The 17,152-nt window shown below is 35.0% G+C and overlaps 1 long non-coding RNA gene across 8 annotated transcripts in view; it reads right to left on the bottom strand.

Moving 5' to 3' along the window:
* The window catches only part of LOC799039 (uncharacterized), a 118,482-nt gene that overhangs the window by 20,348 nt on the left and 80,982 nt on the right, over window positions 1-17,152 (bottom strand). For 2 of the 8 annotated variants that reach the window (XR_011010890.2, XR_002458327.3), the window contains exons 1-2: window positions 12,493-12,545; window positions 11,724-11,871 (exon numbers count right to left, since the gene is read on the bottom strand). The exons of 3 other annotated variants lie outside the window; for them this stretch is intronic. This is a non-coding gene — a long non-coding RNA (uncharacterized lncRNA). Of the gene's footprint in view, window positions 1-280; window positions 1,960-11,723; window positions 11,872-12,492; window positions 12,546-17,152 lie in introns of those variants that run through there. 3 more of the 8 variants (XR_012402199.1, XR_012402195.1, XR_012402194.1) reach the window with 3 other exon arrangements.

The following is a 17,152-nucleotide window of genomic DNA, read 5'->3' on the forward strand; positions in this document are numbered from 1 at the left end:
CATGATGCTAGTGTGGAGCAGAGTGTATCAGTGGCACTGTTCGTATCAAGTGCAGAGAGTTTGCAAGATGGAGGAAGAGAGTCTGAAACAATGGTGGATAGTCTATTGGGTGAGAGAGATCGTAGGTTTCTGCGAAAGGTAACCAGTGTTGGAGTGTGTGATGGCTCAGGAGTAATGTGGATGTTGAGGGACAGAAGGAAATGATCGGATATTTGTAGTGGAGTTACTATTGTTTGATCAGCGAAGCAGTGTCGTGTGTAAATAAGGTCTAGCTGATTACCTGATTTGTGGGTAGCAGAGGTAGGTGCTCTTTTTAGGTCAAAAGAGGCAAGCAGAGTCTGAAAGTCTGCAGCTTGCGGTTTGTCAACGTAAATGTTGAAGTCACCTAGCACCAACAAGGGAGTGTCAATATTAGAAAAAGATGAGAGAAGAACATCCAGTTCATCTAAGAAGTGACCTAATTTACCTGGTGGGCGGTAGATGACAACCACATTTATGTAGAAGGGGTGGATAATGGTGACTGCATGGAATTCAAAGGATCTGATTGTTGGCAGGAAGGGTATCAGAGTAAATTTCCATTCTTTGGAAATTAGTAGTCCAGTCCCACCCCCTCTCCCTGTCTGACGAGGAGTGTGGGAAAAAGAGAAATTAGCAGAAAGAGTAGCATGTGTAGCAGTGTCCTCCGGCCTCAACCAGGTCTCAGTTAGAGACATGAGATTATAGTCAGAATATGTAGCTATGGAGGTAATAAAATGTGCCTTGTTAACAGCTGATTGACAATTCCAGAGGCCCTCGGAGAGAGAGAGTTGTGAAATAGCAGATACATGTATTGAGCGAAGGTTGTGAGGATTACGCCTGCAGCGTACCTCCCGTGTTTTGCGAGTGTTAGTAACAACAGGAATTAGAAAACACATAATAAAAGTGCACTGACAGCAAGAATAAGTGTAAAGATAAAGTAAAACAAGAAAGTAAAGTACTCAAGTGCTTTGTCGGTGTCTTTGCTCGGTGGAGTTGCGCAGGTAGAGTCGATGGTCTTTACACTCGTCGGTCTTCACACGAGGCTGCCGCGACCGCTGCCGCGGTGAACTGCCGCGGTGGTACAACCCCAAAGCACTAGCTAATTGAATTCAGCTGGACACGCATCCAGAGTCAAAACAAGGGCCGAAACTGAGGCGGACGACGCGAAACCGTCCGCGTTTGCTACACAAGCTCTTATAGTAACCAAGGAAACAGTGGCTAAACACTTCTAGTATTATACACAACTGAAAGCAAGTTTAAATGTCCTACAACTTTACACAAAGTATCAAATTATGTCAGATCCACAAAAAAATCACCTCCTCATAAAACATCACCTCCAGTAAGATATGATGACATTCACAACACAAATTTTTTTTATCAAATAATTTTTTTGTAAAGCGATCAAATGTGTGTGTTGCCAAATGGCAACACTGTGCAATAGTGGAACATGCAATATTGCAATGGATTAGCTAGCTAAGAAGGTCAGCTGTGAACTTTTAAGTTGTAACAATAACAACATGAATGCTGGTAATATAATGTTGATTACTTGTGTTAATGGCATTTGCATTATGGATAAAATCTAGTTTTAATGGCAATACTACTTTTGAATAGATATCAATACAGGGAACAGTGTATTGGCGAGCAACACCATGTTCTATGGTAAGTGAAAGAAGAAAAGGACAGAACAAGCTATTCCTGCAGATGAAAGTGAGGATGAGATGGGTTTTAGTGACCAAGAGAATGATGCAGACTGGACATTTGATAGAGACAGTTAAGGTAAGTTAGCTCAGAGGCAGATAAGACAGGTGTAGTATAGTCGTCAGTGTATCTTTTGGTTATTGGATTTTCATTTTAGAGATGGATATTGAAAAACGAGCCATTTTTTGATTTTGGTTTTTGAATTTTAAAACGAAAATGAAAAAACAGCTCATTTTTCTTTTTCGTGGTGAAAAATAAAAAAACAAAATTCAAAAATGATTAGATTTTTTATTTTGAATAGCAAAAAATAAAATCACCAGAAAACAAAAACGGTCAGTGTATGGTCCGTGTACGTTTTGTTCATTTGTTTTCCATTTTCAAACAGAATGAATGTAATGGAGAAAACGGCCGTTTTTTAGTTTTTCTTTTGCTCACGAGAAAACAAAAAAAAAACAAGATTTTGGCTGGATTTTCGTTTTTTTGTTTAAGGTAAGAAAATGGTTAAACGACTTTAAAATTCATTTTACACATGTAGGCGATCCTGAAACGCCCACTTTCCTCTAAATGGTCAACCAAATCTGAGCTTGTGACGTCGCCCCCTCAAAATAAAAGCCTTACACGCAGGCTTTTATTTATTATTATTTAATTATACATAAACTAAGTTTACATATTCTATTATTTGAACCACACACAGTTAGCAGGCTTACACTCATTGCACATGTATAAATTAAATAAAAACGTAAATTAGCAGCATTCTTAGACATTTGTCATTAAAATAAGGTCATAGTTCACTGCCAAGCTTCTTGCTGCTGTGCACCTGATGCTGAGCAAAGATAGCCATTTCCGAACAGCACCTGGTTTGTATGGTTGTTTCAGAGCAAGGGCTTTATAATAATAATAATAATAATAATAATAATGATTATTATTATTATCACTTACTAGTGTTTTTATTGTTTAGTTTTCTTTTTCTTTTTAATAGTTGTTAGCAGAACCAGAATAAGAACACATTAGGCCCTGTTATAAAAACAAAGGTTACCATTTGTTTTTATTTTATCTCTTTATATTTTAATTATATATTAAAATAATTTATTTGATAATTAATACTATTTTATTGCAACGCCAAAGTAGGCTTGTCTTATTATTTTTTGTAATTTGCTGTTATTGTAGGCTACATGGCAGGCTTTGCGAAATATTTTAAATAACATTTACTCGTAACCTTACTAATTCGAGAGCCGAACCTAAAAAAGTTTAAGTGCAATAAGCCTGTACAATAAAGTGAGCCGCAATGCATATTTCTAGCGCATTCTTTCACTCAACAATTATTGCTGGAATAATGAAATAAATTTCAAATTAACTAATTAAACACATTATAGTTGATAATAAATAGTGCCTAGTAGTTCCGACAAACAGATGAGCTCGCTGCATGTGCGTTGCGCTAATAACAAAATAAATTTGACATTTGCTCTTCTTAGAAAGTGCTACAGCTGGCCCTGCTTATTTTACATATAAGGTAAGTGATAAGAAATTTTTTATTTTATTTTTTTGCACATTATTTTGACAATAAATAAGGCACCCAGTATTTCTGATGTACAGTCTCTTTTATGGCTACACTAATGAATTAGAGGACGCAATCTCAAACAAAACTTGATGCTTATTTACAATATCTAAAGTCATTTCTTACGAAGTAGGATCTGTTGTTGTATTATATATTTTCGTTTTAATATGCAATTAATTTTCTTTAATTTGTAATAGGCCTATAGTAGGGCTGTAACGATACACGATATAAAATCGAAATCGCGACACTCAGATCTACGATCCTGTGTCGCGGTGTGATAAGGGAGAATCGTGACACACCCCGTGACTACCTTTCTAATAACGTCACGCGTGCCTGCAAAAGTTGAGCTAATTAACACTTTTTTTCGTTAGACATTACAAGCACTGCTCCGTTTAAGCCCTCGCAAGCCCTGAACCTTTGAGAGTGCTGACTGACAGGTGCGTGAGGTCAGAAAACACGACGAAGCTTTAAGTTAGGATGAACACAGTTTCTATAGTTATACTTTATTTAGAGATAAAGGTATATGGCTCTGCATATAATCACTCTATCTTGCTGGAGTTTATAGCCGTTTCGCTTTACTTCAGGACGCATTAACACCGCTCTGATGGTCTAATCGTTGTTTTAAGTTATCCAAAGCTGTATGAATATACATATCTTGAATATCACAATAGTATTAAATATTACAATTGTAACAACACAGACAGCAACACTTTTGCACAATCGATACCCAGCTGATTCAGTCGTTTCATAAGAGGACCGCGCCTCTTCTTTTTTCCTTGTCAACATAAAGGCAGTGAGGTGCGCCTCGTTTTCGGCCACTTGTTTAACTGCAAGGCATACTTATTTTGCGGGACGATAACGTATAACCCGTGCCTACAGACACATTTGCCAAAGAAGCAAAATGGAAGAAGAAAATTGCTGTTTGATACAGACCTGTTGATGCTGCAGCGCTTATGTTGACCTGGATCTGCGTAATAAACGCAACAAATAGGCTTTACTTTTTATTTTACAGCTTAAAGCATGTACGCAGATTAATGCAATATCATATTTAAACAACAAAACAAAAAGTCCACATATGCGCGCATTGTTGCTGTCTTTTCATCACGCAGCGCGCGCACTTGAACCGCGAGGGAGAGAGAGGAAACCATAGACTATATCAGGACATATTCTTTAAAATAATGATTTCCATTAAAAATGTAAAAGGTTTTGTGATTATAATAATAACAGCGGGGCATTAAATAAATGCATATTTTCCGTGGAGCGGGCAATTTGAGGAAGTTAGCTATTTTGATTTGACGAAAGAAAAAAACATATGATTGGAAAAAAAACTGCCTATATACCGGTTATTAAAAAGAATCAGTCAGTATTTTCGTTTTGTAATATAAATTAATTATTTAAGTGAAAATAATTTAGGGCAGTCCTATTTATTTTATTCATTTTATTTAGATTATTCTGCTCTTCTGTGCTAAACACTGCAGGTGCGTGAAGATGCTCTGTTGTTCTGTTCCGCTATTAATATATAAAAATAAATCAGTATTTTAAAATGCAATATTTAATGTGTCAGACACAAAATAGACACGTCAATTTGTTTAATATAAAATTAATAGTAATCTGACCAGTTCACCGTTAATAACCGATTAATGAGCGGCAGTTGTCAGTTAGCAAAATTAACGAAATGAGCATCCCTAGTAGCCATTTAATTTTCTTTTTCTATGTAAGAGAACTTGATTGAAAAATAATTTTCAATATGCTTGAACCATCTACACAATGGAGTTTAGTTCTGTTTGGTTTTTCAACAGTATTTTGTTACAAAGAAAACAGAAGTGATATAGCTTTGGCTATTTATTTTATATATGGCTATTTATATTGTTAATAATTTGCATAGTTAATATTGTTCTTTGATGTTTAGTTTATAAAGATTTTTCCAATGTTATTTAATAAAAAATAGTTTTAAAAATCTTTTTTTTCCCACCCCACACGAAAAAAAAAAAAAAAAATCGTGATACGAACCGAATTCTGGGTCAAAAATCGTGATACAAACCGAATCGTGGGTTTGGTGTATCGTTTCAGCCCTAGCCTATAGTGTCCCTCATTGCATAAAATAACCAGCCTTTGTATTTAATATATTTGTAAATTGTCCATCCAGTTTGACGCAGGTTAAACAACATTTTGGCCTGTTTAGCTTATTAAATGAGTGCTTTTTCACTGAGAAACAAATCATCCATCCACACAGTTTTGTATAGGACCTGTGTGTACAAAAATATACACTTCATCGTAGCCTATAGCAAAATGTATCTGTTTAGAACCAATTTTATTTGGTATAATTAAAAATATTAAAAATACAATAAAAATAAAAAGGAAGAATAACATTTGAAGTGCAATGCTTCAAAATAAGATCCACAATATGCTGCATGCAGCGCCAAAACACAAACTGGTTTGTTTTTTTGTTTATTAAAATAATAATATGAAATTAAATTGAAATATTCATAGTTCCACCTGTATTAAAACTGTATTTACTCTAAATGACAAATCATCCGTTGCACTGGTCAGTTTCACCTTTAATCAATAATGTGCCAGAACAGCCTTTACAGACTCTTTACAGAATATTTACAGATTACCTCGGAATAAGAACTCGGTCTGTGAAGGATGCAGAACACAGAAACTCGTTGAGAATGGATATGCATGTTAGATGTTTTATATCCCTTTAGACTCTTCAATACACCACTAAATTATAGTGTCGTAATATTTAATAAATTTAATAGTTATAATTAAGATAAACACCTGACCTCCATTTAATAAACACTTTATTTTCCACACTCTGTTGATTTGAAGTTTAAAGTTTAAGTTAAATCATTTAAGTTAAACTTAAATGATTTAAAAACTTAAAAAGACTTAAATTTAGTCATTTAAGACATTTTAAGTCTCAAGTTTACATGCACGTTGCATTTAGTAGGCCTATACTGGTCTAAATAAGCTTTTTGCATCATAGGCGTTTGCACACACAAATTAAGCAGTTTATACGTACATTTAATGTTACTTTGAAATGACTTTTGATGCAATAAATAATCCTGAATAGTTGAAAGTGTTAACATTCTTTAATTAGTTATTTTATAACTATGAAATTTATTAATAAACAAAGTGAATCATTACGAATTTGCCAAGAAATTATCCACTTTACCACTGTAAAATAATGCCCCACACTTACTAGAACGGTAGAAACTTGTCTGTATAGAAATATATGTACACTCATATATATTAACAACAAAGTTGTGCTTTTTTAAGTAGAGAAAATAAGCAAGATGCGCTTTCAGTCTCATGCAGCCTCCGTGAAATATAGCGCGTCACAGCAATGAACTGAAAATAAAACCACCCTTGAAATGTTGGCGATCTTAATTTTTTTTCAGCCTACACTGACTGAGAATAATGCTGCACTATTTTTTTTACTTTTTCCTGTGCAAGTTTTATGCTTACGCTTGAGCACGAAGGCATCTATTTTCAGGTGCGAGATGCCACTTTGGTTGACACCGGCACACTCTGCCACACCCGTGGCATTGTCCCTGCTACAATAATAATAACAGCAACAACAACAAAATAATAACAAAAATATATAAAATATTATATAAAAATAATAATAATAAGACAGGCTTTTGACGTTGCAATAAAACAGTAATAATTATCAAAAAATATAATTACAATAGGCTAAAGGCATATATTAAATTAAAATAGGAGAAAATCCAATAGAAACAAGTGGTACTATTTATTATAGCCCCATGCAGGGTCCAATGTGTTCTTACGCTGGCCCTTACAACCATTAAATAACTAAGTAAATAATAATAATAATATTAATAATAATAATAAATTATTATTTTATACAGAGTATTATTTAGGCCTACAATAGCCCTGAAACAATCATGTAAACCAGGTGCTGCTCGGAAAAGGCTATCTTTGCTCAGCATCAGGTGCACAGCAGTAAGAAGCTTGGCAGTGACTATGACCATATTTTAATGTCAAAATGTCTAAGAATACTACTAATTTACATTTTTATTTAATTTATACATGTGCAATGAATGTAAGCCTGCTAACTGTGTGTGGTTCAAGTGATAGAATATGTAACCTTTGTTTATATATAGTTAAATAATAATAATTTAAAGCCTGCGTGTAAGGATTTTATTTTGAGGGCGTTGTCACAAGCTCCGATTTAGTTGACCAATTAGAGGAAAGTGGGCATTTCAGCACCACCTACATGTGTAAAATGAATTTTAAAGTCGTTTATCCATTTTCCTACCTTAAACCAAAATCTTGTTTTTTCATTTTCTCGTCAGCCAAAGAAAAATGGAAAAACGGCTGTTTTTTTCCTTTCCTTTATTCCGTTTAAAAATAGAAAACAAATGAACAAAACGTAAACGGACCATTCCGGTGTGACTCCCCTAATAAATAAAGGGACTAAGCCAAAAAAAAATTAATGAATGAATCAGCGGTTCCATTCAATGAATCAAAAAGAACAAAATCGTCACTTCCTGATGCCAAAACTCAACAGTAAAAACAGAATTTACTGCTGAAGGAGAAGCTACATGAATCTTTTCTGTGTTTAATAAATGACTTTCACCTCAGAGGACAATGTTGATACAATGAACATGTGGTGAAGATTAAGCGCATGTTTTTTTATGCCTATATTTCAAAAGTTATGTGCATATCATGTTTCCGTCAACAGTTTTTTAATGCTCATAGCCTATCCAAAATGCACATAAAAATAGGTGGCTGGAAATGTAGGGCTAAGTGAGAAATGCTGCTTAATTTTTAAAAAAAAAGAAAAAGAGACCTACAGAAACTCAAAACTGCATAAAACCTGCTGACCTGGTTAGGTTCACAGAGTATGTTACCAAGTTACCTCTCTTTCAGAAACAGGCTTGACTTACCCTGCTTTCTCGGTTTTCACAAACTTGCCATTTTGAAACGCAAATACCAGAGTTTCTCTCATTTCAGGGTTAAAATGCTCTGAATTTTCACTCAACCTCCTTTCTGAAATGGGGCCCTGATCTCATATGCTATTGTTTTAAAGCTTCAGTTGCCTATTGGAGAAATGACTAGTGACTATTTGACTAATGACTAATAAACGGCTACTTTCTCCACAAACAAATGTGTTCATGACTATACATACAAAGAAAAATAATTAAATTAGAAAATATGACTTTGCAACAGGGGCGAAGCAGAGGCACAGTAGGTAGTGCTGTTGCCTCACAGCAAGAAGGTCGTTGGTTCGAGCCTCGGCTCAGTTGGCGTTTCTGTGTGGAGTTTGCATGTTCTCCCTGCCTTCGCATGGGTTTCCTTTGGGTGCTTCGGTTTCCCCCACAGTCCAAAGACACGCAGTACAGGTGAATTGGGTAAGCTCAATTGTCCATAGTATATGAGTGTGGATGTTTCCCAGGGATGGGTTGCGGCTGGAAGGGCATCCGCTGCGTAAAAACTTGCTGGATAAGTTGGCGGTTCATTCCGCTGTGGTGACCCCAGATTAATAAAGAGACTAAGCCGACAAGAAAATGACTGAATGAATGACTTTGCAACATCAAGCAGCATTAAGCATGGGCCATGTGATGGCCAGTGTGGTGTATGTTTTGTTAATTTAGTTTTGTTTTGCGTTTAAGTTACCGTGCTGCAGTGCCGACGAGGAACGGAGTTTCTGGATGTAGTCCGACAAACTAAAGGGCCGACGTGCCGCCAACTGCCGTCTATTGGTTCCGCTAGCCGATACCATTGGCTTAATGGCTTGGAGGGAGAGCTGATCTTTAGTTTAAGTTCATTAATGATTTGCAGTGTTTGTTCAGATTTATATTTAGTTTTGCTAATTTAGAATTTATTTAACTAATATTTAGATTTGTATTTAGATATTTGACTTAGTTTATTGTTGTTGTAAATTGTCTGTTTTTGTCTCCCCCTTCTTGTTTACTGTGGACTAGTCCCTCTGGTATAAATGTGGTCAGTCTTGTCATTTCAAGGAGTTCTGTTTTTGGTTTATTCATGATTAGTTTGGTTTGAACTCAGTTTTGTTTTCTTTGTTTAGTTTATTTATTTTTCAATTGATTTAATTGTTTCATTCATTTATTTTTTGAGAAGTTTTTTGACTTTATTAAAAATAATTATTTTGGAAATCTACTTTTTGTATGCCCCTTACTATATGTGCTGGCTCACAGACCAGTTTAAGATTCTGACGGTATGATAACCTCGACTAAAAATATCAAGATTTCTCAGTACTGTGATTACCATTTATAAATATATTATTTTTAAATGTCTGGTTAAAAAACCAAAGCTTTTTTTCCTTTTGAACACAAAATATTTTCAGTATTTTGGAGCAGTAAACATTTCAGGCTAAATAATTCAAATGATTTTTTTTTACTATTTAAAACAGCATCTTTGGATATATTTTCTGCTGGAGACACTGTTGTTCTGAAAATCTTCAAACAAAATGTAAAAAAAACGTAGGGATGGTACAGCAGAAGTAATGGTTTTAAAACTTTTTTTAAATCGCGGTATACCTTGAAAAGTGTCATTGTCCTGTGCCTAATGCCGTCCAATGGCGGCACCTGCTGGTACGTGAAGAATATGGTCAATACTGACAATCTTTACACTCAAATGTTAGCATATCATCAGCATGCTGTAATCCATTTCTTAAACAGCAAAAGTCATTTTAGACTAGTTTGTTGGCCAGTTGTAGTCAGTGCAATGCTAAACGTTATTGTTCCACTATAAATTGTTAGCTTTGCTTCATGTCGTCCCTCAACAACATCACATAGTTTAGAATACTGTACAATGTTTTATAACAGTTAATTATTTTAGTGTCCATTTCATTCAGCATATTTAATATTGGGCGCATCCAAGCTTTCTGACATAAAGAAATTTTTCAAATGGCCCAGATGGAAAAGATTTTAATTTGCCCTTTCAAAAAATATATTTTAATTTAATAATACAATAACAAATGAATAATGAAAAAAAAAAAAACTATATTTTCGATATTTCTTAACAAAAGCTCTAGTTGTATTGTTTTGTAATTGTTTTTCAAAATAACCTTTAAAAAATTATTTTAAAAAATTTACAAATATTTTGAAAAGTTTTAAAAACTATAATAAAATAAATCTATGCAAGTCGATATCCTCAGCAGTAAATACATGGAGCTTATTTAAACAAAAGTTATTGTGAGAAAAATTAATTAAACTATTATGATAAATAGAGTTAAAATTACCTTTTTAAATAAAAAGTTTAAAGTTTTATTGAGATGGATTGTTGGTAATTTTGGACAGGCTGAGTAGCAAAACATGAATAGAGGAAAATGTAGACTTTTTAAAAAAAATTAAAATAAAGACCTACAACACAATACTTTAGTAAATGTAAGACTTTTTAAGGCCTAAAATTTTTATTAGCCCTGGTAATTAGGTATTATAATAATGATGTAATTCTAACAGTTTAACCGCATAAAGAAGTTGATGAAAAAAGGGAATTGTGATCAACGTGACATATGCAAATGGAAAGTACTAAACCAACACTATCACTGTAATAGCAGATATCTTCTATGATATACTACTATACTGTAGGTCAAATATCGACAGCTCAGTTATAGTCATTCATTTTCTTGTCAGCTTAGTCCCTTTAATATTCCGGATGCCCTTTCAACCTATCTCTGGGAAACATCCACACACACATTCACACACACACACACATACACTATGGACAATTTAGCCTACCCAGTTCACCTGTACCACATGTCTTTGGACTGTGGGGGAAACCGGAGCACCCGGAGGAAACCCGCGCGAAGGCAGGGAGAACATGCAAACTCCACACAGAAACGCCAGCTGAGCTGAGGTTCGAAACAGCGACCTTCTTGCTGTGAGGCGACAGCAATACCTACTGCGCCAATGCCTCGCCCTCATCTCAGTTAAACTTTTTTAATTTATTGTTTTTATTTATTTATTTTATATTTTGCCAGTGCTCAAGGACGCTTTACCAACAGTAGAAGAACAAGGAAAGCAATAACCTTAAGAAGGTAGAGAAAATGGGAGACTAATAATACATAAAATAATGACAAAAAACATGAGAACAAGTAACAAGAAAGAAACTCATTCCTGTTTATCAATGAGAGCTTATGTGCATTTAGGAGAACTAGGCAGCACACTCAGGGCTGCAAGATGGATTTAATTATAGAGGTAAAGTTGGCTTTATATTCGCACATTTAGACTTTCCCCTCAATAATATAATTTCATAAAATTATTTTTGCAAACTCTAAATAGTGAAATCCAATTAGCAGTCAATGGCTATCAAAGTACAACATTGTTCACAGTCAAATGCTGTGATTTTAAGTTATACTTTCATGCTATAAACAATATAGAGACTCCTAAATGAACGAATGTGTAAAACCAACTTTACCTCTATATGACTGAGTTGGTCTTTGAGAATGAAAACTAACCTGTTTGTTCCTGCAGATCTTCCTGTTTGACTGAGAATGTTTCTTCGATCTTCACATCTTCACTCTCCTCTTTAATAAACGCCATCTTTATAACAGTGTGGAGATCAGTCGCTTCAGCAGGAGTTTTTCTCTGTTTGGACACTTTATCCTGTTTAAAATGAATAAAACAATATAAATGCCCGGTTTAAAAATAGAGGTAAAGTTGGTTTTATATTTACACATTCAGACTTCCCCCTTAATAATATAATTTCATTAAAGTATTATTTGCAAAATCTAAATAGTGAAATCATATAAGCAGCCAATGACTATCAAAGTACAGCATTGTTCACAATCAAATAAACAGTGTTAATGTTGTTTTCAAGTCATACTTGCATGCTAATTCCACTCGAATATTCAAAGTAACATGGTAAACAATATAGAGACTGCTAAATGAACGAATGTGTGAATATAAAATTAACTTTACCTCTATTGTTTAAAATATGTAAAAAATGAACAGAAACAAAATAACTTCTCTTCAACACTTGCTTCAACGGTTTCTTTATATGAGAGTAATAAACAAAACGTTTCTTTAAAACACTTATTACACACTTTTCTGTTACTTTATTCAAACAATAGCCCTCGGTTACTGAGAATAAAATAGTACTACGTTGAATAAAGGATTAAAATATTTCCAACAGCAGGAACATAATGTAGCATCGTATAACAAACTAAAACCTTCGAACTTTAACTTTAAATCGATTTATATCTGAGTAAACATTTTAAAACAAACCTTTCTCCAGTTGAATAGCGCTGAAGCGGCGCCGCCTGATGACGTCACACGCCAAAATAAAAGTCTTTTCTTGTTTAGCTTTCTTGCCACTTACTTTTGCAGTCATGACTTATTGATATATTTCTCCCATGGTTTTTACTTTACACTATATCTGCTTTCTCTCACACAAACCTTGAATCTAAACATTTTCTTAACTTTTTTAATCCACTTATGATGATTTGTATGTCTGCAACACATTACTTCCTATTAATATCTGAGTTTTCCCAGAGATGGGTTACGGCTGGAAGGGCATCCGCTGCGTAAAAACTTGCTGGATAAGTTGGCGGTTCATTCCGCTGTGGCGAACCCAGATTAATAAAGGAACTAAGCTGACAAGAAAATGAATAAATAATATCTGAGTCCAAATCTCATCCTTATAATTATAACCTCTTCTTTTCTATTTCTACAACATCATAGGTCTATATAGAGTTTCCTTTTTTCCACATGAATTGTCGTCTCTTGTTATCTGTGTTCCACGTTTCCTGCAATTCTTTAGCAATATCTTCAGTAATAATATTTAATTTACCTTTACTTACAGAAGCATTAAAGGGATAGTTCACATAAAAATCACAATTTTGTCATTTACTCATCCTCTACTTGAGCCAAACCTGTTTGAGTTTCGTCTGCTGAATGCAAATGAAGAGAATACGGAGGCAAAAACAGACATGGTTCAGCTGTTCTCATTTTGGACCTGGCTGCTTTTTTCAACATTTTCTTGCACACAAAATGTTCTTGAAACTCGATTACAATTGAACCACTAAAGTCATGTCACATGTTTTAAAAATGTTTTTGGTTTCTTTTCTGGACTTTGAGCATCTCGGGACTTTTGCTGTCTATGACAGATGAAGGAGCTCTCTGACTTCATCTAAATAGTCTTCATTTGAGTTCTGAAGATGAGCAAAGTTCTCAGGAGATTAAACAACAGGTAGAGGGACAATCGTTCTTGAGTGCTTAGTGTACACTGTAAAACACGCCTCCCATCAGTGCTGACATACAGCCTACAGCCACATTACACTGCTTTTTAAAAATGTATTTATTCTTTTTTTATTGCAATAACAACTGGCCATTACAACAAATAGAAATACAAAAACGGATAGAAGGCAACATCGCACTGCTACTTGTGTGATATTACTCATGTATTCATTTTTTTTAATTATTTTTATCAATCAGGGGTCACCATAGTGGAATGGACCGCCAACTTATGCAGCACATGCTTGACACAGCGAATGCTCTTCAAGCTGCTACCCATTACTGGGAAACATGCATACACACTCATTCACACTGCATGCATACCGCATGTCTATGGACTTTGGGGAAACCAGAGCATCCGAAGGAAACTCACACGAACACGGGAAGAACATGCAAACTCCACACAGAAATGCCAACTGACCCAGCTGAGGCTTGAACATGCAACCTTCTTGCTGTGAGGCGATCGAGCTACCCACTGCACTTACATGTGTAATTATTTGAGGTAAACTGGTATTAGTGAAGAACTATGCTTACAAATGGTTGTTATTTTTAAAACAGGTCAAAAGGCACGATTCAGATGTAGTGATTGGAGAATCAAGCATGTATTGTTATAGACACTATGCTTATTTGTCTTAAGAGATGTAAGGCAGGTCCTGTTCATGTAATATGTTCATGTAATAGTCTATCAAGTTGGTATTGGCATGAACAGCTATACATGTTAACGGGTTTCTTATATGTAAAATGGTCCTATTCAGTTAATGGTCAGGCAGCTATTACTAAAGATGATTGCACACAATGATGAGCCATTTATTTAAATGAATATGTTACACAGATATTTAAAATTCATTGTTGCAAACAGGTTAAAGGAGTAAGTGCAGTTGTTGTTTTATGTGACGTTCACCACTGTAATTAACACCATTGTGAAAAAGAAGTCTGAGAAATGCTGTAGTTGGTGTAGGTGGAGCAGGTTAATCACATTAAAAGTTCTGCATTGTGTAGTTATGAAAGTGAACTCGTCATTGAATTATTCTGTATAAACTGCCTATACAATAATTTAACTTGAGATGTAATTATTTTCTGATTATAAATATTTAGATGCATCACAGTATGTGATCGCTTTACTGTGTTAAAAGGAAAAGGTTTTGTCACATGGTATCTTATATATGCTTTTGTGAATGTCTATGCATATTTGTTTGCACAAACACAAGTAATAAATAGAGGGGAAAACATCTTTAATACATACCAGGTGAATAAGAGGCAAAAAAAAAGAAAAAGAATTGGCACAGAAACAAGTTACATTTCAATAGTTAAAATCTATAGACATTTTTGTAAAGAAATAATTGATCTGTTAAGAGTGTGTTGACTATTACAAAAGTCAGTAATGAGCAGCATGTGCTTTAAGAGAAATAAAGGACTCTAAACTCACATAAAGAACAAGTTCAGTGATAAATAAATAACTAAAACATTACTAATAGTTAGCTCATGTCAATGTATTGACTGAACTTAACATAATTAAAACTTCACTGTGAAGTTTAGAAATTGTTTCTTTCAACGAATGATAAAATATCACAGTTTAATAGTATAAATCTTCTATAACTATTAAATAAGTGAATATAGTTGTGTGTATTGAGAAATCGGTATGAATTGAGTCTTCAATGCTCATTTGCATCTTTAAACAAAGACTTCAGCCAAGAGACTCTGAGAAGCTTCTGCAAAAACAACACACAACTCTTGGACTACCTTTTAACCAGGCTTGGGAAAAAATGAATTGAAATGTGTTACATATCATAAGTGTATCGACATTAACTACAAAATGCAGCAGCCAAAATAAAAAAAAGCTTTCATCAAAAGTCCTATTAAACAACAGCAACAAAACAAATAAAGATGGCTAAAGTCAACTTATTTTCCCAATACATCATTATTTCTCTGTAAAACTGGTTTGTAAAGCTGCTGAACTTCCCATCCTCTACAGTAATGTGTCTCGAGTCTTCACTGCTCCCCACTGCTCATTTGCATCTTTATACTAGCATTAATGGGGGCCAATTGAGTCTTATCCAATCACATTCCAGATCCAGTAGCTCAGCAGGGTTGCATCTATATATTCTGGGTTCCTAAAAGAATCTTCATTGGCTTATTTTGCTATAAGAAAACAACTTTGGAGGAAAAACTACAATTTTAGATTCCTACATTTGTCAGGGTTCTGCCACTCTGGTCTTGTAAATTCTTGTTTTGGTGGCAGACCTCGGACACTACCCATGTCTGGTCCTGTTTTTGTCTCTGTGTGCGCGCGCGCCGTCGTGGGTGTACGCAGAGTGTGCGCGCTCCTGCTTGATGCAGCCGCACGCGCGCTCTGCGTCCCTCAGACGCGTGCGCTCTTGTACTCGTGTTTGTGTTTTCGTCTGTCAGCAGCGTGGTGTTTCATTCCCAGCGTCTCAGTCTTGTTGGTTTCGGTTTTGGTCGGCGCTGGGATGAAGCATGCACGTTGCGTGTGTGAGCGCACGGTAAGTGTTTTCATTCATCGTGTGCTCGTGTCTTGCGTCTGTTGTCAAAGCACGTGGCTATGTGTTTACATTGTGGTCACGTGCTTTTGTCTTGTGCTTCAGTGTTGTGCTTGTCTTGTCATGAACATGCGGTTAATGAGTTCTCTCATTGGCTGCGCTCTCCCGTCTATTGTCTAGTCCCACCCTCCTTGTAAACTCATTATTAGTTTGTCATGTTCACCTGTGTGTCAATTTACTTTTTGCTTTATAACCCCTCTCATGTTTTCAGTCCTTTGCCAGTTCGTCGTCGATATTACTCTGTCTTGTTGTCTCCAGTCCTGTTTTGTCCTGCCAGCCCTGTCAAGTTTGTTTTTGCCTTTTTATTCATGTTTTCCCCTTCGGGGTAGTTTTGTTTTGCCTTTTATTTTTATTTGTATTTTATAATAAATAATCCTACATTTTTTCTGCTATTGGGTCTTCGCTCTTTTTCCCCTCACTGACCGTGACAACATTGGGATTATTACTAACAACAACATACAAAGAAAAACCCACTGAGGCGATTTCTCATCCCACTTCTTCATTGAAGACTGAAAAGGAGAGTTGCACATTCTGAATTTACACTCAAATAATATCTGAATGCTAACATTATAAAATGTAAAATCTAAACATGTGTGGATGCATTGTTCAACGTTGTATTAAGTTCTTCAGTCATTTTAAAAAGCTTCTTCACAACTGTTTAGTTAGTTTGTTTGTTTGTTTATTTGGTTATAAATATTGTTTTTATCCTGACAAATGGACTGTATCCCAAATAAGTTTCAACCTATTACATATATAGGTTGGAACCTGGCAGGCAATTTTGGAGAATTTTATGTTTCCCCATTCAAACATACAAAGAGGTGGTAACATCAGTGAATGCAAGTAAATGAGTTAAAGCTATGGATGAAGAAATGCAATCGTTTAAAGAAAATGCAACCTCTTACCAACCTACCTGAAGGCAAAGATCTAGTGGGGGTAAATGGGTTTATTCAATGAACATAAATGATGGTCTTACAAGTACAAAACAAAAAGCAGATAAAGTATAAAGTGGAAAACAAGGGAGAAATGTAACAATAAGTCATGATAAGGAATAAATGGGGGGGGGGACTTTTATTGTGGCATGGTGGTGTGATGTC

Source organism: Danio rerio, chromosome 4 (genome assembly GCF_049306965.1).
Source record: "Danio rerio strain Tuebingen ecotype United States chromosome 4, GRCz12tu, whole genome shotgun sequence".
In the NCBI taxonomy this organism is placed as follows: Eukaryota; Metazoa; Chordata; class Actinopteri; order Cypriniformes; family Danionidae; genus Danio; species Danio rerio.